The sequence below is a fragment of the Phyllostomus hastatus genome, unplaced genomic scaffold, assembly GCF_019186645.2.
Source record: "Phyllostomus hastatus isolate PE091 unplaced genomic scaffold, TTU_PhHast_1.1 phas_contig_38, whole genome shotgun sequence".
Classification (NCBI taxonomy): Eukaryota; Metazoa; Chordata; class Mammalia; order Chiroptera; family Phyllostomidae; genus Phyllostomus; species Phyllostomus hastatus.
In genome coordinates, this window is record NW_025333869.1 from 19,794,464 (window position 1) to 19,817,962 (window position 23,499).

The 23,499-nt window shown below is 45.9% G+C and overlaps 1 protein-coding gene and 1 pseudogene across 33 annotated transcripts in view; both read left to right on the forward strand.

The window, feature by feature from the left end:
• Nucleotides 1-23,499, forward strand: part of KCNMA1 (potassium calcium-activated channel subfamily M alpha 1) — a 739,251-nt gene that overhangs the window by 105,958 nt on the left and 609,794 nt on the right. The window lies entirely within an intron of this gene.
• Nucleotides 20,091-21,775, forward strand: LOC123820870 (annotated as a pseudogene).

Consider the following 23,499-nt stretch of genomic DNA (forward strand, 5'->3'; position numbering starts at 1 on the left):
GCGGAGCCGGGATTGAAATCCCTGCTTCTTGACAGTAATGTGCCTGCGTCTAACCTTGCACTTTGCTGCCACCAGGAATTAGGACAGAAACTGAAGAAACCAGATGAGAGTGAAAAATCAGATGTGGAAGTGGAAGACAGGAGATGGGGCCCAGAGAGATTTGCTGAGTTGCGGATGGTACCTGCTGCAGCCTTTGAAAGGTTACTGTTGGATGAGGGTGACACAAAGGTGTCAGTCTGTCTTAAACATCGTCTGCCCCTAGAATCCTGTCCACAGAGGACATGCCAAGCTGTTGCATACCTCAGGGCCTTTACATACACTGTTCTGGGTGGCTGGAATTGTTGTTCTGCCTGCTTTGTGTATGCTGGCGCCTGGTCATCTGCCATGTCTTAGTTTAAAGCCACTGGGGCAGAAAAACCTTCTTGACCGTCTAACAACACACCTTCAACAAACATTTATTATGCATTCATACACGTTATTCTAGGTACGTGGCATATAGTAGTGAACAGGTGCAAATCCGTGCCCTTATGGAACTAAATTCTAAGGTGAAGATGGAAAGTACCCAAGAAACACAACCTATAAGTCAAATTTTGTAGTGTGTGATTCTGTTATTTACTTCAGTACCCCATTTGCTTCTCTGAAAGCCCTGACCATGGTTTGCAATTATTTCTTGTTCACTTGATCATCGCCCCCCAACCTTCCATGGTAAGCCCCATCATGCATGCAGGAGCCTTGGCTGTCTTGGTCACTACTGAATCCCAAATGCCCAGCCCAGAGCCTGGCACACAGTAGATGCTCAGTAACTGTTTGTTGAATAATGGGTGAGAAGTAAAGCTCTTGGACTTTTGGAGAATAACTATACTGAAAAGTTTGGAAGGATTTTCTGCAACTAAGTCTTTTGGGAGTTCGATGTTTTCCAAAGCAGAGTTGTTGGGGAAATGTTGCCCATGCCAACATGGGACCTCATTTGAGCTCTTCTTGGATGCGTCACAGGCTGTTTCTTTATAATGGGGCTAGTGGTGCCCTCTCCTTCAGGACAGGAGGGAGGGTAAGGAAGCAGGCTGGGGTGCGCTGGCCCCCAGAGCAAGTGGTGCTGGATGATGAATGGCCTCCCTGGGGGGTGCTATACATGGGGCAGGCCGAGGGACCTTGTCTCCACTCCTGGGTGGGTGTGGGGACCAAAGAGATCACATCTTTGTACTGAGATATATCCTAATAACTGTTATAATAGAAGCACATTTAGGGGGTGCTGCTTTGTACTGATATGTCACCCTTTAAATGCATGCTGTTGTTGAGTCTCCACTTGCCCCTGTGTGATGTGGGAACCTGCCAGGTAAAGTGACTTGCCCAAGGTCACACAGCTGTGGAGCTGGGGACCCAACCCAAACCAGCCAGGACCTCACACTCTGCTCCTTCCAACAAAGCCCTCTTGTCATTTTTAGTGTCATCCAGCAAAAGGCAACTACGTGGTCAGGTTACTGGCCTGAAACTTAGAAATAAACCGTCCATTTTGTATTTCACCAAGGAAGGCCTTATCTTTTGAGGTAAGAGCAGAATTCACTTGCTTTATAAACATTCATGTTATTTATTATTCTTGCTATTATTAATAAAAGCCACAATGACTCAGTCTTTGGGTTAAGGAGGCAGTGTAAGGGAGTTGAGTGACCTTGGTTAGGATGTTAATACTCTTTTTCAGTCTCCTCTCAATTATCCAGGCTAATAGCATGGGAACCAGTGCCCACAAACAACCAAGAAACCCCAAAATCAATTATCTGCTCACTGGGGTGTTGGCTGACAAGGAGGTACAAAGCCATTTATGAGGCTAGCCTTCAAACTCGACTTTCTCCTCTGGTGATCTTTTAGAGGGTGCCAGGTGGGAATGACCGGTGCCCTTTGAGTCAGCATGGAGAAGCAGCAGAGTCTGCCTGGCCTTTCATCTTGGGATAGAGAGGGCATGCGGGTCATGTCAGCAGCCAAGGTGGTGCTGGTGCTGTTTTTCCCTTCCCTAAAGCAGCTTGGGTGATGGAGCAAGTTGTCTTAACCCCCATGAGCATTTTGCTGGCTGGTGTGGCCGCATGGAAAATGTTAGTGTGCTGGTCCGGGCCAGGTGTGGCTTAGAGCCCTGCAGGGCTGACGTGGCATGGGGCTTGAAGGGAATGGAAAGGTCAGAAAAGCCTGGGACAAGGGAGTAGATGGAGCCAAAGGCACTGTCCGGTAATGTTATATGGAAGATGAAATTGTAGCGTGGAGCTGAGAGATGCCGGGCTGGGGAAAGAGACCTCAGCATTTTCCATGATTAACTTTCTAATAGTGACCGTGTGTGTACGCCGGTGCTTAGCAACCAGGAGATGATCTTCACTGAGTGAGCAGTAATACAAGTGCGTGTGGCTTCCCACCAGGGTTAGGTTTTCCCCATTTTGTTTCTTTCACCATCCCATCCTCAGTCATTGGGAGATTAGACCACAAGCCTGTTGTCCTTGATGGCAAAGTGGGAGACAGCTAAATTTGCCTCCTCTTCCAATTGATCCCCACCCCCCACCCTCCAAGCCTTATTTGACCACCGAATCCCTTTCAGCAGTGTCACCAAGAAACAGAGGATTAGCAAGGTTACCCAGAATTTGAGGACAGAGTTGGGACCACCATCCAGGTCTCCTTCCCTCCAGTCCTGTGCTTGGGACAACAGTCCTGTGCTTTCTTCCTTCTTCACATAGGGGGAGGAGGAGAGGCCGAGAATACCTCTTAGGTATTTGTCTCCTTGTCTCATGGCCTGCTGGGGGGTGCAGGCAGGGATCAGGTCTCCTTGCCCTGCGAGCCCCAGCTCAGCAGAAAGACCAACAGGTGGGCACACCTCTGAACCTTGCTGCTTCCCCAGGCTGTGATGTTCATTAGATATGTAGCTAATAATAAAGTGCCCAGTTCTGCACTAATGCCTCTGTTGCTTTGTGGAATCTCTGGGGAATCCAGATCTATGTGTTTATCACTGGTGCAGAATCAACGGGAACCTGGGTTCCTCCTGAGGGACATTGTTGACCCTACCCCAGGGAGCCCGAGGTGCATGTGATGTCAGTATTGGCCTGTGTGTTCTGGGGGCTGCTCTGATTGCCTGGTAGCAGCTGCGTAATTGCCTTCTGGTCCTTTAGTGGAGGATGCCTGGCTTCCCATGACATTGTTTCCTTCCCATATAAGTTGATATAGGTCAGGGAGCAGGAGACAGGGAATTCTTCCTGAGGACCCCAGGGCAGTACCCTTTCGTCCCCACGTCTGTCTCTCTAGCTGGAGTCTGCACCAGGGAGAGGAAGCACCAGCACCTTCTCCCATAACACAGCTTTCTGCATTCACATGTGTGTGCACACCTACACATGCTTGTCTTCTCCCCCTTTTTCTCACCTTTTTAACACACAGACTATGTCCACAGATGCCCTGCCGTCACCCACTCACTCATGCCGATGCACATCCATTCCCTGATCAGGCACATTGGCTCACACATCTGTAGCTCCCTAGATGCACCTCTGTGGACAAAGGGCCTCTTCACCCTTCACCCCTTTGTCCACCCCTACAATGTGGACACCCCCTACCTGTGCCCTTCACATGGACATCCCCATCATATCCTCATACACTTACACAGAGGGGTTCCTGACCTGCTTTGTGGCCCTGGAGCCAAGGCATGACAGGTGGAAATTTCTGCGGGTGTCGTCCCTGATAGCAAAGGAGGAAGAGAAGGGGGCAGAATTAAGGGGTCCCAGTTGCTTCTTGGGCATGTAGGGGGCGCAGAGGCTTTGGCTTTGTGTAGTGCTTTTTGTAAGGATCTTACTTTGTCCTTAAATTCATTCATTTATGTGTGAGGCCCTGGGGAGATGGGGAGATGGCAGGGAGCACAGCAGATGCAGGCCCTGGTCTCACAGGTTTCTGTTTCAGTGGAGGCGCAGACCATAAATGGGATAACTGAAGAAATGGGGTGAGTCAGATGCTGATAGGTGCAAATGGACAGATAAGGAGGGAAGGGAAAAGAGCGATGTGGAGGGCACCATTTTACACAGGGTGGTGAGGGAAGCAGTGATGACGTGAGCTCAGAGCACTGGGGCTTAGAGCAGGCAGGGGAAGGAACAGCAGATGCAGAAGTGTGGGAACACCTAGGAGGGAGGAGCAAAGAGAGGCCAGGGGAGTGTGGCCATGGGTGGGGGCAGTGGGGAGTCTCTTTGATGGGTGATTCTTAAACATCTGTCACCCCCAAAGGATTCTGGTCCCTTGAAGCCCCTGGGGTACTTGGGACTCATGTCAGTGGCCTATGTACGTCTCACATGGCACCTGGTATGAATTGGTACTCAGAATTTTTGCTCCTTGACACTTTGCCTAGTTCAGCTCTACACAGTCCCTCTTCTCTGTTTGGAGCTATCTGGGCTGGCTGCCGGGGATAGCGGCTGGAAAGATCTAGGCCTTCTCTTGACGAGATCCTGGCTAGGGAGGTGGCCAGCTGGAAGTGTGAATATTGTGAGTGTCCTGAGAGAGGTGGGCAGGGCTGCTGGACCCAGGAGCTGGCTGTAGGGCACTATGTTAGTGACTGATCTTTGGAGGAGGTGCTACTTGAGCACAGTCTTCAGGAAGGAGAGGTGTTAGCCTTGAGGGAGACAGAGGAAGAGGAAGGAGGCAGAGGGATGGCCCACTGGGGTTTGAGAAATGACACCTGCATGGTGTATAGTGGAGGTCCCAGCAGTTGGGGGCTCCGGGGTGCTGTCTACTCTTGCATTCCGGCTCTGTTTGTGCTGGGCAAAGAAAAGAGCAAGGCAGGTCCCAAATACTTCACCTGTCATGGGGACAAGCCCTGTGGCTCCCTGCTCTCCCTGAGCCCCCAGTCATTGTGGCCAGGAACACCTGGAGCACCTGACCCACGTCATCCCCTGTCTCCTGGTCATCATCCTCATTCCCTCCTCCAAGTGGAGAAAGCCACATTTCCTGACTCATGGGTCAGGCCTTGACCTCTGGCCTCTGCTTCTGTTTGAGAGGCAGACCAGGAAGGCCTCCCTGGGGAAAAGCAGAGAAGGATGGAGGCTTCCGAACAGCACGTGCTCCCCAGAATCCAGTCACCCACCCTCCCTTTCAGAGGGAACAGGCTGGTGGTCCACAGGTGTGTTTGATTTGGCCTCCACAGTTGCATGGTGTTTTGTTTTATTTATTTTCTGCATTAATTTTTTACACTTATGAAATAGGAGGTTTTATATTAAAAACTGGGTTTCTAGCTTTTCTAGGGAAAAGAAAAGATAGAAGATGGACATTTGTGGGCTGGGCAGAGCAGTTGAGGCCCCTGCTGTGCAGGGTTCCTTACTTAACTGTTGCACTGCCGCCTGGCTCCCACGGCCATGTAAACTTGCACCCCCCTTTTTTATTAGGGAAACAAACAGGTAGGATCATACATCTACAGTTTCTCAGGGATGGCTTTTGAACCCTTTAACACTTCCAGGTCATTCTAATTTCTCAACTGGAAGCCAGTGGGAGCCCCCTCTGTGCTTTTCATTTGCTCCAGAGTAGTCGGGTTGTACTGTGTATTAGAGATGATGAGCAGAGGGAGTGGGTGTGGGCCGGGCACTACAGACTTGTATAAAAATGGCATCCAGACTGAGGTACAGAGGTAGGAGGTCAAAGGTCTTGGAAATCTGAAGGGTTGGGCACAGGACTCATGCATGCAGTGGGCAGGGGCAGAGCCAGGGTCACCTTTTCTCCTCTCTTGTGCCTCACCAAGCCAGGTCCTCGGTGAATCTTCACAGAAAGAGAGAAGACATGATTGGTAGGGTAGGGGTCTAATGATATGATAACCCCTCCTTTACACCTCATAGCAGAGGTTCCTTTTAGCTTCTGGAATTCTTGCGTGGTCATTTCCAGGAAGTGGGAAGCCGGGGGGCTGGCTGGGAGGAAGCTCTGCACTGGGAACCTGCCTCTGGAGTCTGTACTGAAGCGGTGAGCTGTGCACTGGCCTCTCAGCTCTGGTTCAGCTCTGAGGAGGAGACCGAACTCACACCTGCTGAGCAAGCTGCTTTGATGTGAACACACATGGATTAGGTGTCAGATGACCACCTGGGGAATATGCCAGTTGGGCAGCCAGGATACAGCGATTTGCTTCCCCCTTGCCAGTACTTTCCAAGGTCTGGTGTTTGCCTGCAGCTTCTGGTGAGGCCTGGCCAAACTGAGTGAGGGCAGACCACCTGTGGGTGCACAAGGCTATGAGGTGGCTCTGCCAGGCCCTCTGGACCCTGAGCAAGGCCTGACACACCAGGGCTGGTGGGGGAAGGCCAGCAGTGAAGTTAGTGTGGGGGCTCCAGGCTCAGGGCAAATTGCTTTTTCAGCCTGCAGAACTTCTAAAGATAGGCTCGGGTGGTGCTCTGCTGGCATTGGGCATGATGGGCCATCTGTGACTCACAGCCCCACCAGATTCAGGCGTGCAGGCCCCAGGCGGGCAGTGCTGCAGTGAGAAGGGCCCAGATGAAGGAGGGGAGGGGTGAGTCAGCCCTGCCTACGAGCCTAGATCCCCTCCCAGGCCACCCCTAAGGGAGGGGGTTCTGCAGCCATAGCCATCTATAATTTATGTGGTTCCTATAGCTGGGTGGAGCAGATGAAGCCTGTATTGTATAAAGGAATCATCAGTGTAGTTTGTGCTTCTCAGGCCTGCAAGCCTCAATATTAAAAAATATAAGTTGGTTGGTTTATTTCTTATATCACTATTTGAAGACCCTCCACATCCACACTGAATTGTCCATCTTCCTTTTCTCTTTTTCTCCCGTTTTCTTTTGAATTACTTGGTTGGCTCTTTTGGGTACTCATGACACTCACATTTATGCAGCACTTTGTAGTTTGCAGAGCACTTGCAGGCAATACATACTTACTGAGCTCTTCTAGGCACTGGACCAATGCTGGGGAAGCAGCAGTGAATAGGCAGACATGATGCTTACTCTCGGTGAGGCAATAATGAGCATTGCTAGTGATTAGGAACACAACAACCTGAAATGATACTGAGTGTTTCTTTATCGTGGGTGAGAAAGGCCTCTCTGAGGAGCAGACATTTGACCTGACGTGAAGCCAGGCAGGTTGAAATTTGGGGGGAAAGCATTTCAGGTAGTGGGAAAAGCTAGCGCAGAGGTCCTGAGGTAGGAATAAGCTGGCTTGTTTCAGAAACAGCAAAAAGCCACTCTGAACAGTTTAGGGCTGGGGGAAAGGGGTACAGAAGGAGGTTGGTGGGAGATGTTTTTTGTAGGGCCTTGTAGGCAACAGTGCGGAATCTGGATTTCCTTCTCAGTGTGGAGGGGCATTGCTGGAGGGGTTTAGGTAGCCATGCATGTGATCTGATTAGCATTTTAAAAAGCTTATTCTTGCAGCAGGGAGGCCAGGGAGTAAGGGCAGGAGTGGAAGCAGAAGGACCTGTTTGGAGGCTACTGTACCTATCCGGGTAAGAGTTAATGGTGCAACTGTGGCTTAGACTCTGAGGGTCAATTCCAATATATCATCTCAATCCTATAGTAGTCCCATTAGAGAAAGAGGAAGGAACAGAGGTTCAAAGAGTACCAATGACTTGTCCCTTTGCCAGTAAACAGCAGGGCTAAAAATTTCAACCAGAGCCCCAGCTGTGGTGTTTCAGGAGGCCTCCTGCCTCTCTTGCTCAATGTGATGCTGGGTCATGAGCTGAGGGTGATACTTGTGAGCCCTGTATTAGTGTGTTAGAGCTGCCATAATAAATACTGCTGACCGGGTGGCTGTTAGTTCGCAGGCTGGCACCTATGCATGGAGGGCAAGGAGAGATTGAAGAAAGATGCAGGCCATTCCAGCTTGGTAGGTAGCAGGTTTAATAAGCAAGAGAAATTACTTACTAGGCTTGCCTTGTCAAGATGAGTAGATTTCAGCACTTGCTCACCAGAATCTTAAAGTTCATAGAGAGGCCTTAACTGGGTTCACTCATGTACATCATCCAGATGGTCTCAACAACACCTTACTCTGTCCACCCCACGCATCGAAGACAGCTCCCACTGCGCGAACAGTGGGCAGAATGTACAGTCCAAGGGCAGGGGAGGGGTGAGGAGCCTCTGATGGCTCGGGTCCAGTTCACAGGTCGACCAGCGGTCACATCCTCTTAATTACCTCCTGCAACACTAGCTTAAACAACAGAATTTTTTCTCACTATTCTGGAGGCTGGAAGTCTGAGATCAAGGCGTCAGCAGGGTTGGTTCCTTCTGAAGCCTCTCTCCTTGGCTTGTAGATGGCTGCTCTTCCTCCTCTGTCTTCACAGGGTCTCCCCCCCTGTACGAGTCTGTGTTCTCATCTCTTCTTCTGAGGACGCCAGTCAGATTGGATCAGGACTCACTGTCTTGACCTCGTTTTAACCTAATTACTTCTTTAAAGACCTTGTCTCCACTGATAGTCCTGTTTTGGAGTACTGGACTATGTTGAATTCCTATTCAACATAGGAATTTGGGGGGACACAGCTTAGCCCTTAGCCCCTTTTCTCATTGATCTGGCTTGGCTGACAGCATGGAGACCACATGCGGTTCTGCTGTCCTTTGAGCACTCTGGGCCCACACTGGTTTTCCCCAGGACGATGACCAGCCAGCACTAACAGATACTTGTGGGCATCCATGTACAAGAGTCCAGCCCCAGTTCCACAAGTGTGGGAGGTGGGTGGGTTCTGCGAAGAGAGCAGGTGCACTTTGTGTGAGGTGGTGGGTGGGAGGAGTGAACCACATCTCTCACAGCCACCAGCTTTAAAAAGTATCACCTGCCAGCATGCAGATGTGTTTGCTGTATCAGGCGGTTAGATAACAAAATTATTGAGAAGCATAACCAGTATTTGTGGAGCATTTAGTAAGTGCTGGATACTTTTCCCAGCATCCTGCATGCTTTATTTTGACATCATAGAAATTCTGTGAGCTACATGTTGTTACTATTATCATCCCCATTTTAGAGATGAGGAAACTGTGGCTTAGAAAGCTTTACTTAGCAGCTTGTCCGTGCTACCCCAGACAGGCAGTGGTGGAGTTGGGATTTGCACATGTGTTCTTCTTTGATTCGGAGTCCACTTCTTAAACTATTATGAAATGCTTCCTTTAAGAACTTAATGACATGTCCTAGAAGAGAAAGAATGTGCCAGGTTCTGAATTAGAGTTGATTTTTCTGGTGTTGCAGAAAGTAGATTTCATCTATGTTGTGTGTTAAACTTGTATGTGAGGAGCTTTTACTGTCTGCATCAGTGGTTCTCAAAGTGGGGTCACCTGAGAATTTGTCAGAAATGCAGATTATGAGGCCCTGTCCTGGATCTACTGGATCAGAAACTGAGGCTAGGATTGACCTGGCACTTGGTGGTTCAACATTCCCCAGTTCAGTGATTCTCATGCTTGCTAGGTTTTGAGATCCACATCAAGCCCAGCAGACTGCAGGCATTTGTATTTGGACAGCCAAGGAGTCAGCGGGTTGAGCACCAAAGCCGCATCCATGAAGCAGTATTTACTAGTGGGTGTGCCACGTTCCTTCCTGTGGCAGAAGCTATGATCAGTTCCAGAAATGAATGGGGGTCAGTATTTATCACACCTCTCCTCTACAGCAGGCAGAGTGCAAGGCCCTACAATCTTAAGGGGTTGATACCATCCGCCTCACGTAGCAGATAAGAAAGCTGAGGCACAGAAAGATGACATTGCTGTCATACAACTGGTAGGTGGTGGAGCTGGGCTTATACTCCAGGACCGTATGAACCCTAAATCTCTTCTCCTCCTCTTTCTGTATCACCACATGGAAAAGGGCAGGGAGGTGGGAGCCACACTCATGGAACTGGGGACAGACCCCCGGGGGCGGGGGCAGCTGTGAGACGGGGCTGTGTGGTGCTCGGGGCAGGAGGAGGCTGAAGTTAGCCTGGTGGCACTGATAGATGAGGGGGCATTCTATGAGCCGTTCCTCAGCACAGGTTTTAAATTTTCTTATTTTTCAATTACAGTTGACACATAACATTCTATTAATTTCAGGGTTACAACATAGCGATTAAATATCTTTATAACTTAAAAAGTGATCACCCCATAAGTCTAGTACCCATCTGACAGCATACACAGTTATTAAAATATTATTGACTGCATTCCCAGTGCCCAGCACAGTTTAAAAACCAGCATGAATTATTTTTATGAGTATAAACATAACACATGTTCCTGGTAAGAAATTCTGAAAACATAAAAGTTAAGAAAATATGTAGCTATTTAGATGGCTGCTATCAACATTCCCGAAAATAACAATGTTGTCAAGGAGGTAGAGAAAGTGGAACCTCTGAGCATTTGAGCATTGCTGGCGGGAATGTAAAATGGTGTCGCTGCTGTGGAAAACAGTATGGCAGCTGGTCCAACATTAAACAGAATTGTCATATGATGCCACATTTACATTGTTAGGTATTTACCTCAAAGAAGCGAGAGCAAGGACTTCATCACATATTTGCCTGCCCATGTTCATAACAGCATTATTCACAACAGCCAAAAGGTGGAAGCAACCCAAGGGTCCACTGACAGAAGAATGGATAAACAAGACATGATATATACATACACTGGAATATTATTCAACTTTAAAAAAGGAAGTTGTGACACATGCTACCATGTGGTAGGACCTGGAAGATATTATGCTAAGTGAAATAAGGCAGTTGCAAAAGCGCAAATATTATGATTCCACTTACAAGGGACAGCTGCAGTAGTCAGAGTGATCGGGGCAGACAGTAGCAAGGTGGTTGCCTGAGGTGGGGGTCCAGGGAAGTTGTTGTTCAGTGTGCACAGTGCGTAGTGTGGGAAGACGGGAAAGTTCTGGAGGTGGGTGGTGGTGGTGGCTGCACGATAGTGTGAGTGTACTTAACACTGCAGTGCTGCACACTTCCAAATAGTGAAACTGGTAAATTTTATGTTGTGTATATTTTACCACAATTTTTAGAAAGTATAAAAATGAAAGTAACTATTATAGTGCAGAGATGATTGCTATTAACATTTGGATATATTTTATGACAATTTTATTTTAAGGCATTCAGATACATATACTCTTACTATTGCATCAATAACTCTTTTTTGAAATACACTTTTTAATAATGCATATTAGTTTCTCAAATAGTTGTACTATAATTTAATTAAATACTACAGGGTGTTAATCTCTTTAACCATCTCACTGTTGTTAGTCCCGTAAACTAATTTCAGTTTGCCACTGTTTTAGGCTGTGTGCTGTAGTTAAGGTCTGTGTATGACCATTTTTATTCATATTGTTTCCTTGTAACAGACACTTACAAGTGGATCGCTGGTCGGAACGTGCGTGCAGGCTTTGAAGATTCTCTATCCAGTTGCCAAGTTGCTTTCCAGAAAGGTCACATAGCTTTCACGCAGTCTTATCCGAAGTATGTGAGAAAGGGTGTCTTTTCCCATTAGCTTCCCCACTTCCCAAAAGAGAGCCAAAGGATGCAGAGGGAGAAAGAGAAAGGCATCCCAGGCCCCTCAGATCTCAGAGCTGGGTCTTGGCCTGTGCAGTTTTCTCTTGGGCAGTGAGTGGGCGCCTGCTTATCGAGCCAGCACAAGGATGGTTAGCTGTCTGAATGGCCAGGGGTCTGGAGCTTGCCTTCAGAAAGAACAGCCAGTTCAGGGATAATCTCTTGATATCGATCCTGTGGTTTCACTCTAGAGATTTTAATCAGGGCTGCCTGCCAGTCCAGCCCTGGGCTGCTGCAGGGCTGGGTGTGCGGAGCTGGTCAGGCAGGGTTCACTGAGCCTCCCGATTTGACCCTTACATCTCATTTTGGGGGACAGGGAACATTGGAAAGCTGTGTTTGTGATGCTCTTCTCTAATATGCTCTGATGTAACATTCGAAGGAGTGAGAAAGCAGTGTTTGCTTTCTTTCTTACGGACGTGCTTCTATTCAACAGGGAACTAAGTGGCAAGAATATATATCTTCCTATGGTATTTCATATAGCCATTTACCTTTTGAATGAAAAATAATTAACTTAGAGGCTGCAAAGCATTTTCTGGTTTTTAACTAAAAAAGTTTTTTGTGGATTGTAGAAACAAATATTTGCCTGACCCGGCCCATTTGGGAAGTAGCACACTGCTCTTTATTCTGGACTGGCAGCATAAACATAGGTCTGGAACGAATGGCTTATTCCTCTGAAATTAAGCTCTGTGACGGGTGGTAGGAGGGGCCTAGGAGCTGAGTCTGGGAGATGGCTGGGAGCTGAAGGCTTCAGACAAAAACTCATTCTCTCTTTCCCTTTCTCTCTCTCTCTCCATATTTAAAAGCCACCACCCCCTCCCAGCCCCTATCACACATACATTTGGTGATTGGGAGCATCAACTCCGACTACGTCCCTGATTTCTCTCTGGGTACAGGAATCCCTAACAGCTCCCTGAAAATCCCTTTTGATTTTGGATTGCTCTTGAAAGACACATTTCCTGGCAGTGACCAGATGCAGGGCAGTAGGGCTCCCTTGAGCTGCACCTCTTGGATGTGGAGATGATGTGAGGAAGCAGGATGAGCAATGAGCCACGGGCCTGATCAGGGTCTGTTCAAGGAGGCTCTCCTGGTGGTTTCAGAACTTGTAGAAGAAAAGTCTAATTAGCTTTTTAACTCCACACAAGCCAGTGTGATTCAGTTCACCAAAGAGGGACAGGGGCATCACACTATATTTCCCTGTGAGACAAGGGGAAAAAGAGTTCCTCTCTCCCGAGCAGCATGGTTTTCCTGGACTGACTTTCCTTTGCACCTTTTCCAGTCTGTTGCCAAATTCTAGTGTGCATACCTCAGTCATTCCTTGAGTGATTTCTCCTCTCCGTTGCTGCTTGCTGGGACTGGTGCAGTAGTCTTCCAGCCCCATGACTCTTGTTTCTGATTAGTCACACCCAATTACACTTTTTAAGTGTTAGCTGATCATTTCACTTTCCTCCTCAAATACTCTTTCAAGGCTCCTCATTAGCCAAGGGAAAACAAAAAGTACAAACATCTTTTCTTGGTGTTCAAAGATCTCCATAATTCTTCCATTTGTCCCTCCTCTTTCTGTTCCTGGCTGCCAGCCTACATCACTCCTCCTTGTCCTCGAATCTCTCTTTTCTGCCTCGTGTGGTAGTTTATTCTGTCCTTCCTGCCCCTTTGTCTGTGCATCTCTAAGTCCCATTAATTTTTCTTAGCCTGGGGCCAAAACCAGCTCTTCCAGGATGCTTCTGGTTTTGGTGCTCAAGTTGGAAGTAATCTCTCCCTCCCCTAACCAGCACTCTCTTCCCCCATTCCCTTTCTTAAAGCACTAAACTTTTGTACATTCTCTTAGAGTTTTCCGAATACTAGGCTTACTTCCTTGAGCTCTGTAGAGCTCTGACTCATTGTTGCCAGGGTACAGTGCCTTGTACGTGTCAAGGACGCAATACTATTTGGTGAATAAATGAACAAATGGCTGAGGGTGTCCAGTGGTGACTGACCTTTGTTTTCACTCTGTACTATTTGCACTTTTTTCCAAATTTCACTATGTGCCCTACCCTGACTTGGACTGGTTCCTGCTGATGACAGCTTGCTGCCAAGGTACCACTTCACTTAATTTAAGCAGGCTTGTGTATTTCCAGGCACACAGCAAGGGGCAGTGGGTTAGTGATTCATGAGTAGGTGGAGAAGGCGATTGCCTTGAGAGCTGCTGACTCAGCTGCCAGCCGCTAGCCTGGGGCTCCTCTCGGCTATGAATCAATGAGCGGATAGTATGAATGAACAGATGGTCATGGAATCTCAGGGGACCCCGGTCTGTACTTCCTAGCTTTAGAAATATACAGCCTAGGGCCTCATGAGGGACGCTATAAGCCTCAGTATACACTTGGCACATTTTCCTGGACACCCAGTACTTGAAGGTTTGGGAATATATATTCTTTAACATTCAATCATATTTATCATGAGGAGAAATGCAAACATGCACACATTCCAACAGATAAAATGTAACACTTTACAGAAGCTAACTACCTGCGGAAGGCTTCTTTCAGGTTCCAAACCAGGCTTCCCGAGGGGGGGGTTCAGTGTTCTTCTTGCCTTCAGAGCTGTGATGAGAAAGTTTGCAAGGATCTGGGCAACTTCTGCCCTGCCTGCACCCCATCCCTTAATTGCTAGTGCCCATATCACTGCCTCCTCACCCCATGGCCAGTCTACCTCAGCGTGTGGACTGTGCAGTCACTGACTGTAGAGGAGAGGTTAGACTTGGAGACTGTGTAAAGCTGGCTCCACATTCCTCCTGACGCACCAACACCATATCTGGAAGGCAGTGGGGGAAGGGGCACTCATGCTGTCTTTCCAGAGGAGAGACATGAATGCTGGGAATATGATAAGACTATGAAAAGTACACACAGTATATTACATAATCAGTGAAGGGTAAACCCTTGCAGATTGGTGTGAGAAGCACATGGTTGGGAGTACTTCAGCTGGTGATGCTACTCAGCTGTACCCCCTTGTGAGAAAACCCTCCAGGGCCATATCACAGAGGCCTATGCTCCTGCCCCTCCCTGCACCCATTCCTCCTTTCATTTATGCTGACCATTACCTAGCTGTGTGACCTTGGGCAAATCACATGTTGTCTCCCTCAGTGCCTGCTTTATTAAATGAGAAAATACCTGATTAGAAGGTCATTGTAATGACAATTCATGTAAGATGCTACTTGATACCTTGTAACTAATTTGCATGGGCCCCTCCCTGCACTGTAGAATCCCACAGCACCTTCAGCATTTCAAACGTGGGAATGGACCCCATCGGCTCCCTTGGGTTTCTGGAGAAACAGTTTAAAGAATGCCAGCTCCGTGTGGGCAGGGACTTTTTAAATTCACCTTCATATCCCGACCTGCTGGAGTAGTGCCTGGGGCATAGTAGGCGCTGGACTAGCATTGGATGGCTGGATGCAGGAAGTAGATCTGCTAACACAGGTGGGCAGGCAGACACAGAGGATATGCTCAGATTCTCTGAGAAAGTTATTTGCTAAAATGTTGGGTAGTTAGTGACCTCTTCAATTTGAAATAAGCTACCAGGCTTTTCTGGATCTTCCTAGTGGCTTAGAACTAGACTCTGGCTGTCATGGCATGCCCCCTCTGAGTGGATGGGTGGGGGGTTCCCATGTATGGTTGTGTCTAGAATATAAGTAGACTGACCTTTCTCTCCAAGCCACTGGTACTCAGGGGAGCAGTGAGAGCCTGATCTCTCTTTAAGGGATTGAACTAACTCTCTGAGCCTTGGAAGAAAGAAAAAAACCTTGACATGTATTAAAACAGTGTTTGAAGGGATCAAGAAACCCATCTTTGGGAAGGCTGCCATGATTCTTCTCCAGGTAGATTGCTTTAGTTGGGCCAGTATTTTCTCTTAGATATGAGGTCAGCTATTTACAGTAGTGTCTCCTGATCTGTGGTTTCACTTTCTGTGGTTTCAGTTACATGTGGTCAGCTGTGGTCTGAAAATATTAAATGGAAAATTCCAGAAATAAACAACTCACAAGTTTTAAACTGCGTGATGTCCTGAGTAGGGTGGTGACATCTTGCTGTCCTGCTCCTGCTACCTTGGTTGTGACTCATCCCTGTGTTCAGTGTCTCCATGCTGCATATGTTCCCACCCTTGGTCACAGTAACCGTCTCAATGATCAGATTCTCTGTCCCAATATTTCAGTGCTTATGTTCAAGTAACTGTTATTTTACTTACTGATGGTGCAAGAGTAGTGATGCTGGCAATTCAGATATGCCAAAGGGAGGCCATAATGTGTGTCCTTTAAGTGAAAAGGTATGTTTGTATATATAGGAAAAAGCAGTATATGTACTGTACAGTTATAGTGTGTAAAGAGTTCAGTACTATCTGCGGCATCTACTGGGGGTCTTGAAACACATCCCCTGCAGATAAGGGGGAACTACTGTACTAGTAGATTGCTGCCACAGTCAATTATTTATTGATGTGTTTTTCTTGGGTAAGTTGGGCCTCCTTCTCCAACAGACATAACAGGCCTGGGTGGAATGAGTCTCTTTGGCCTTTGTGTACTCTGTATATTCATTGCTAACCCCGCCCCCCAGAACATTGACCTCCAGGATTGAAGAGGTTGATAATTTCACCCATGAACTACCCCCTCTATATTTCCCCAAGATTCTTGAGGTGGCTAAATTCATTTCTGTTTGGAAGATGGATTTTATGATCACATTTTAAAACCAGAAGTCAGTTACTGTCCCATCTCCTTCCCTGACATAGAGGGTTTGGAATTGATGTATTTGCAACAATTTTAGCCAGAAAAGGTCTTACTTGTCTACTTCTTTGATAGAGTTGCCAAGCGGTCTTGGACAGATCAAAACAAATTGAAAAGTATGTACTATGTACTAATGAGATTTACTATTACCATTGTCATTTTTATTATAGTGACTTCAGTATCTGTTAGAGTCCTTGGAGCTTTACACATGCAATCTCATTTAATCCTCACAGCAATGTAGAAGGAAGGTACCATCGCCATTTTCTAGGTGGGAGAACTGAGACTTAGAGAGTTTAAGTAGCTTGCTCAGTCACAAAGGGTGGGTATGTGATAGAGGTGACATTTGAATTTGGGGAGCTGAGAGTTCAGGCTTTGCCATCAGACAGACCAAGTCCTTTTCTTGGTGTTCGTGGGGTGTCAGAGATGTAGGGGCTCTGCTCTTTCCCTTCAAAGCAGACACAGCCTAAAGTCTGGGGACAGGCTGGGTGGTAGATGGTTAACTCTAAGCTCTGATTCCTCTAGGCCATCTTGGTGGAAAAGGGCAGAGCACGAAGAAGCTCACCTAGAGGGCTTCCTTGGAGGAAAGGCTCTGTAAGGGTCTGAAATGTGGGAGATTTGGGGCAGGTAAGAGGAGCAGCAGGCATTTTGAATGGAGGAAGTGAGCTGAGAAAGGATTCAGAGATAGCTGCTCAAGTGTTCTGGCCTCAGTCTCCCCATCTTCCTAGGCATGTTTAACTCTTGAGTGAAGCACTATAGGAGATACTTTATCCATGTCAGAAAAGTGCTATAAAGAAAAGGCATTTCCTGTGTCAGAAGCACGACTATCAGTGGGTAACTTCTCTCTCCCCAGGTGCTGCAGCTGTTGCATTGCACGGCAACCTGGTACAGTGGAAAGAAGCTTCTTTTGGATTTCTCAGATGTGTGTGTTAGTCCTCGCAGTTAGACTTTCCTGCTGTGTGGCCTTGGGGCTGCCCCAGAGCTTCTCTGTGCTTCATATGTCTCACCTGCCAGAAGAGGGTTGATTTCCTTGGGCACTTGTAGCTCTAAAATGCATGAACATATGATCTAATCATGATGACATACAGCAGCAGTGAAATCCCTGCACATCTCAAATTTGAATTACATTTTTATGAGTAGAAAAAATGTCTCCTGTCTCCCGGGACATTTTCACTTAACTAGGATACACCTGACTCTGGTCTGCTTAAGGACACTGAATTTGCATCTTGATGAGGCCTCTGCCTGTCCCTGCTTCCTCCCCCCATGGGTAGCAGGGCCTGCAGCACCCTGGGACATGCCTGGGGCTCCCCTAAGTGCTGACTTTTTCTCCTCTGCAGATACCAGGGCAAGATACCAGGGTCTGGGTTTGCCTCTGCCCAGCTCTGCAGACTCAACAGAGGGAGGAGGAGTGGGGCTGGGAGGCAGGGATAGAAGGCAGTGTGGGTGGGCAGGGGAAGGAGTCCTGAAATGACAAGCCTAGTGAGTCACTCAGCGGAGCTCCAGCTGGAGAGAGTCAGAGAGGGGTCTGTGGCACTACCTCATGCAGCAGACAAGGAACCAGCCATGAGCTGGCATCGATTCATTGTTGGGGGCGGCACTTCCTCCCTGGGCCCAGGCATGGAGGAGTGGGCGCAGAAGAAGTTCACTGAACTGGGAGGCAGGAGAGCAGTGGGTTCGAGGCAGGCTCTGCTCTGGATCCCTGAAATGGAGTTAAAGCTGTCAGTGAGTGCTCACTCTGCAGGTACCATGAATGCCTTATAGAAGTAATCTCATGCCATCCCCACAGCCATACCAAGAGGGAGGCACTGTCATTCTTCTCAGCTGGTAGATTATCGACCTGGGGCTCAGAGAGGTTAAGCATCTTGTCTGAAGTCACCCAGCAATGACTAAACAGCGGGAGGGGGGCACCTGGATTGCTCTTGGCCTTGGGAGCCTGTGGGTTAAATCACTGCATCCATGATTCTCAGCCTTGAACCTGCATCAGAACTACCTGAAGGGCTTTCTGATTCTGACTGGGCCTGGGTGGGCCTGAGAATATGAATTTTAGTAAGTTTTCATCTGATGATGATGCTGTGGGTCAGGGACAACACTTTGAGAACTGCTATTCTCTATTCTCCTCATCTTCCCTGTCACAGTCTCCTCACTGTGAAACGAGAGGGTTGGCATCTCCTGCCACAAATGCTATCTTTCTGATCTACAAAATTATGTTCTATTTTGGCCAATTTAATTTATGAAAGAGCAATGGCAGTTCGATAGACTGTCCTGCTGCTACTGTGTTTCTGTCACATGTTTCTTTTTATTTTTGACAATTTGCTGTTTTATGTTTTGGTGGTTCTTAGCACATAAAGTCCTTGACTTTTAGACATTCACTTTGGATTATAGTCTTTATTAGTAGAAAGCCTGTCACATTGTCTAATTTAATGTTTTTTGTTTTTTGTCTTGAAAATGTTCTCATTTGGATGTCAGTGCCTCCCTCCTGGCATCATTGCTTTTACTTGATTTTTACTAGCATGTTTTTGTCTGTTTCTTTTAGCCTTAATTTACCACTTTGTTTAGGGTATATTTCTTATAAAAATATGTAATTGTATATATTTATTCACCATATGTTATACATATATTTGATATATATGGATATGTATATATTTTTTAAATTTTTATTGTAAATGTGAATATATTTTGGCTTTCTGATTTTCTTCTGTTTTTAATGTCTTGTTATACTGAAAATTTAAATTTTATTTTATATTTTTCTCCAGTAAATTGGAGTGTTAGCTTTACCTTTGTTGCTTCTCAGGTATTTAAATTTTTCTTCAACCATAGTTTGTTAATGGTTCATGTGCAGAATGAAACAGCATCTTTTGGTTTCCTACTATGTAAAGTAATAACAGTTTTTCCTTTTTTCATTCCCCTACCCTTATAATGTTACATTCATGCTTTTACTGTATATTTGGAGATTTTAAACATTTGTTATATTATTATTACATTTTACTTTTTCACATTTTTTCTCTTCTAGGAAGTTTTATTTTACTTCTCATTTTGTTTTGTGATATATCACAGTTATAACAATTATTTAGACCTAGTGGATCTTAGCATTCATTGCCAGATCTTTATTACCATGGGCGTCCCTATTATTGACTTCCTTACTTTGATTACTGTCTTTATCATAAATATGAAAAGCTTAACATCTAAATAACCTTCCTGAAAAATTCATTCCGATTTATTGCACTTTGTTTCTTCAGCATAAATGACAACTTGGCCCCGTTGTTGAGTTTTTCAGGGGAGAAGTCACATACTGGCCTGAATTTTCTTCCTATTTTAGGTAACCTGCCACCTTCTGTGTGGCTGCTTCTATTTCTTCATTATGACATAAATTAACAAAATATGAGAACAAAAACGGAACTCAAAGACAGAGAGCTGGTGCGGTGGCAGCAGTGGCCCAAGAGAACGAAGAGGAAAATGAAGAGCACTGGGTTGGGCCTTTACCTGTCCAGGCAACATTGGCTAGGATGAGGAAAGCTCTAGAGTTTGAGAGTCTGTCCTGATGATCTCCCCAGTGTGTCCATGTATGAGTGCAGTTATGTGCATAGAGGTGTTATCACCCATGTGGTCTGTACCAAGACAGACTTTATTATTCTTGCCAGTTGTGATGGACATACTAAGATGTGGAGAAAAATAGAAGGGGGAATTGAATTTGTTGAACATTTTCGCAGTCACCCAGAAGTTACTGAGTATTGCAGTTAGTTCTGAGGGAACATTGTTCTGTTCTGTGGGTGATAATAAAGCAGTGAAGGTGTGTGATATAGTGAACTTGGACATAATCAATATACTGAAGCTTGGCTATTTTCCTGGACAATGTGAGTGGATCTCTTGGCCAGAAGATGCTATGAAGCAATGAAGGTGTGTGATATAGTGAACTTGGACATAATCAATATACTGAAGCTGGGCTATTTTCCTGGACAATATGAGTGGATCTCTTGGCCAGAAGATGCTATATTGTCAGTTGCTGCTTCTGAGAAGAATACAGGACACTTTTTTATTTATGGTGGTTGAGAAGATAACCAGCTACTTCATGTTTTTTAGCAAACTCCATACGTCACCTCTTACTTAGATATGGCTACACTCAGTTTACAAAGCAGTAGTGTCTTCTGACAAATCTGGAGTGATTGAATATTGGACTGGGCCTCCTCATGAATATAAATTCTCCAAAAATGTGAACTGGGAATATAAAACTGACACAGATTTATATTAATCTGTGCAAGGCTTATCCAACCAACATATGTTTTTCAGCTGACGGGAAGAAAATAGCTACAATTGGTTCTGATAGAAAAGTTAGAATTTTCAGGTTTTTAACTGGAAAACTCATGAGAGTATTTGATGAATCACTAAGTGTGTTTACTGAACTACAGCAGATGAGGCAACAACTACCAGACATGGAATTTGGCCAACGAATGGCTGTAGAATGTGAGTTGGAGAAGGTGGATGCCATGAGATTAATATAGTTTTTTAAAAAAGATTTTATTTATTTTATTTTTTAGATAGGGGGAGGGAGAGAGAGAGGGAGAAAAACATCAATGTGTGGTTGCCTTTTGCATGCTCCCTACTGGGGACCTGGCCTGCAACCCAGGCATGTGCCCTGACTGGGAATCAAACCAGCAGCCCTTTAATTTGCAGGTTGGCACTCAACCACTGAGCCACACCAACCAGGGCTAATTAAGTTAGTTCTTCATAAAATTGCATACTTTGTGCTATATGGAACAATGCTGGGCATTAAAGTTATAAGTGTAGAAACAAACCAGTGTGTGGATCTTAGGCAAGCAAGAAAATATTAGGGTGATGCATTTGGCTTTATTCCAGGGAATAGTCAAAGAACATCGTGCTGCAACTACTATAGAAATGAAAGTTTCTGAAAACCCTGTTCTTCAAAATGTTCAAGTTGACCCAACAATAGTCTGTATGTCTTTCAAAAAGAATAGGTTTTAGTATATGTTTACCAAACGAGAACCGGAAGATACAAAAGTGCAGATTCTGACCGAGATGTTTTTAATGAGAAACCTTCTAAAGAAGAAGTCATGGCAGCTATTTGGGCTGAAGGACCCAGATGAGTCTCAGATGGTGCCAGCACCCACACAAGCGTGGGAGACATTCACATCGAACTTTTTCCTGTTGAGTGCCCTAAGGCAGTGGAAAACTTCTGTGTTCACAGCAGAAATGGTTATTATAATGGACATACATTTCACTGTATAATTAAGGGCTTCGTGATTCAGACAGGAGATCCAACAGGTACTGGTATGGGAGGAGAAAGTGTATGGGGAGGAGAATTTGAAGGTGAATTTCATTCAACATTACGACATAACAGACCATATACACTTGGCATGGCTAATGCTGGATTGAATACTAATGGATTTCAGTTTTTCATAACAGTAGTTCCAATGCCTTGGCTCAATAATAAGCACATGGTATTCAGACAAGTGACTAAAGGAATGGGAGTCGTACAAAGGATCTCCAGTGTCAAAGTCAAGTCCAAAACAGATAAGCCCTATGAGGATGTCAGCATCATAAATATTACTGTCAAGTGATATTTGGGAATACCTTAAGACTTTCTGAACGTACAAATCATGTTTTAAGGATTGCTGTATTGTATTTTTATATTTTTCATTACAGGCCATTTAAAAAATATACCTAGTAATCAGTGCACCTTTTAACCTTCAGACCTAGGTCTGGTTTTAGTGTTGGAAATTTTTCTTGTATTTTCGTAGTTTTTCAATTCAGTTCATTCTGAATTGGCTGCCTATCCTCTATCTCTGTCATCTTTTTGTATAACTTGCCACCTTAGACCTCACACTATTTCTGCTTATGTCTTTCTTCATCTTCATTTTGGGAGCACTTTTAAAATTTGTCCTTCATAACACATCTTTTTTCAGGGATAAGTCCTCTTGATTTTTATTGTAGACATAGAATAGATTGTTTATTGATACTTCCGTTGTTATAAGATTATCATTCACTGAGCACTTAATATGCTCTAGGCACTGTGCTAAGCAATTTGCTTGCATTACCCCATATAATCCTTAGAACAAGTGTGAGAGGCATGTGCACTGAGTTTCATCACTCTATAGGCTGCAAACAGATGCTTACAGAGGTTGAACCTTTCTCAGCCTTACCTAGGTGGTGCTTGCTAGGGCCAGGGTTCAGGGCCAGCCAGTTTTACCACAGAGCCTGTGCTCTTGGCCATGATGACATAATGCCTTTCTAACCAGTAATTCTTTTCGAGTGCGATGTTGTCTGCTTTTTGTATTTAAGGAAGAAGGCTTTGACAGGTCTGGTGGGAGGTTTTTGTGTTTTTCATTATTGAATGCGGACAGTGTTTGCCTGTAAGAGCTTCTCAGCTCTTACACCAGAGCACTGGTTGATGAAATGAAGGCTTACATGATCCAGCAAACTGTAAGGTGGGACGGGTGAGCTTGAGCCATGAGTAGTTCCAGAAGGGAAACTTAATCCCTGTGATATTTCTTCCTTGCATTTGGTGAACCCATTATACCATGAGCCAACTGTTTGCATCTGGCTTGCTGTTTGACCTGGCCATCGTGCCAGGTACAAACTGTGCTTGAACTTGTCCTCCTACTGGAGCTACCACCTGCCATATCAGGGACAGGCTCCTGCCCCCAGCTAGTTGTCTTCTTGGTGTGCCTGTCATGTGATTCCTGGGCTTTCCAGGGCTGCTGAGTATACATGTTGCTGTGGATCCTCAGCAACAAGAGGGGGACTGGTGGATGAAGTCTCACTGCCCCATGCTTGGCTCTCCATCCTGTTTATTCCCCCCCACCCCATCGCTGCAGCTCTGATGTACACTTCTTCAGTGACCTCTACTCTTGTTGCATAACCATTCTGCCACTTCTCACAAAGCAAAGCTTGCCAAGGGGTCTCACTGCCTTTTCCCTTTCTTCATCTCTTTTTAAGAAAAAAGATTCTCTTAGGTTCTGGCACAGAGATAGCACCTATTCCTAGGTTCTTTTTTGAGCTGTGGCAAGTTTTACAGGTTTGCTATGCTCGTTTGGTTATGTCAATAGAAATCTGGGCAGGAAGGCATTGCAAACCTGTGCTCATGTTGCCATGGTGATTCATAAATGAACAGAAATGGATTCATAAATGGAAAATCCACAGCCTTTCCCCCCCCAACTGCCCATGCTCATGAGTGTGGGGATGGGAGACAAGTGCCTGCTTCCTCCTGACTTCTCTACTCAGCTACTAGTTGCATCTCCCTCTCTCTCCCCCTTTCTCCCTACCTCAGATCTCAGGCCTTACC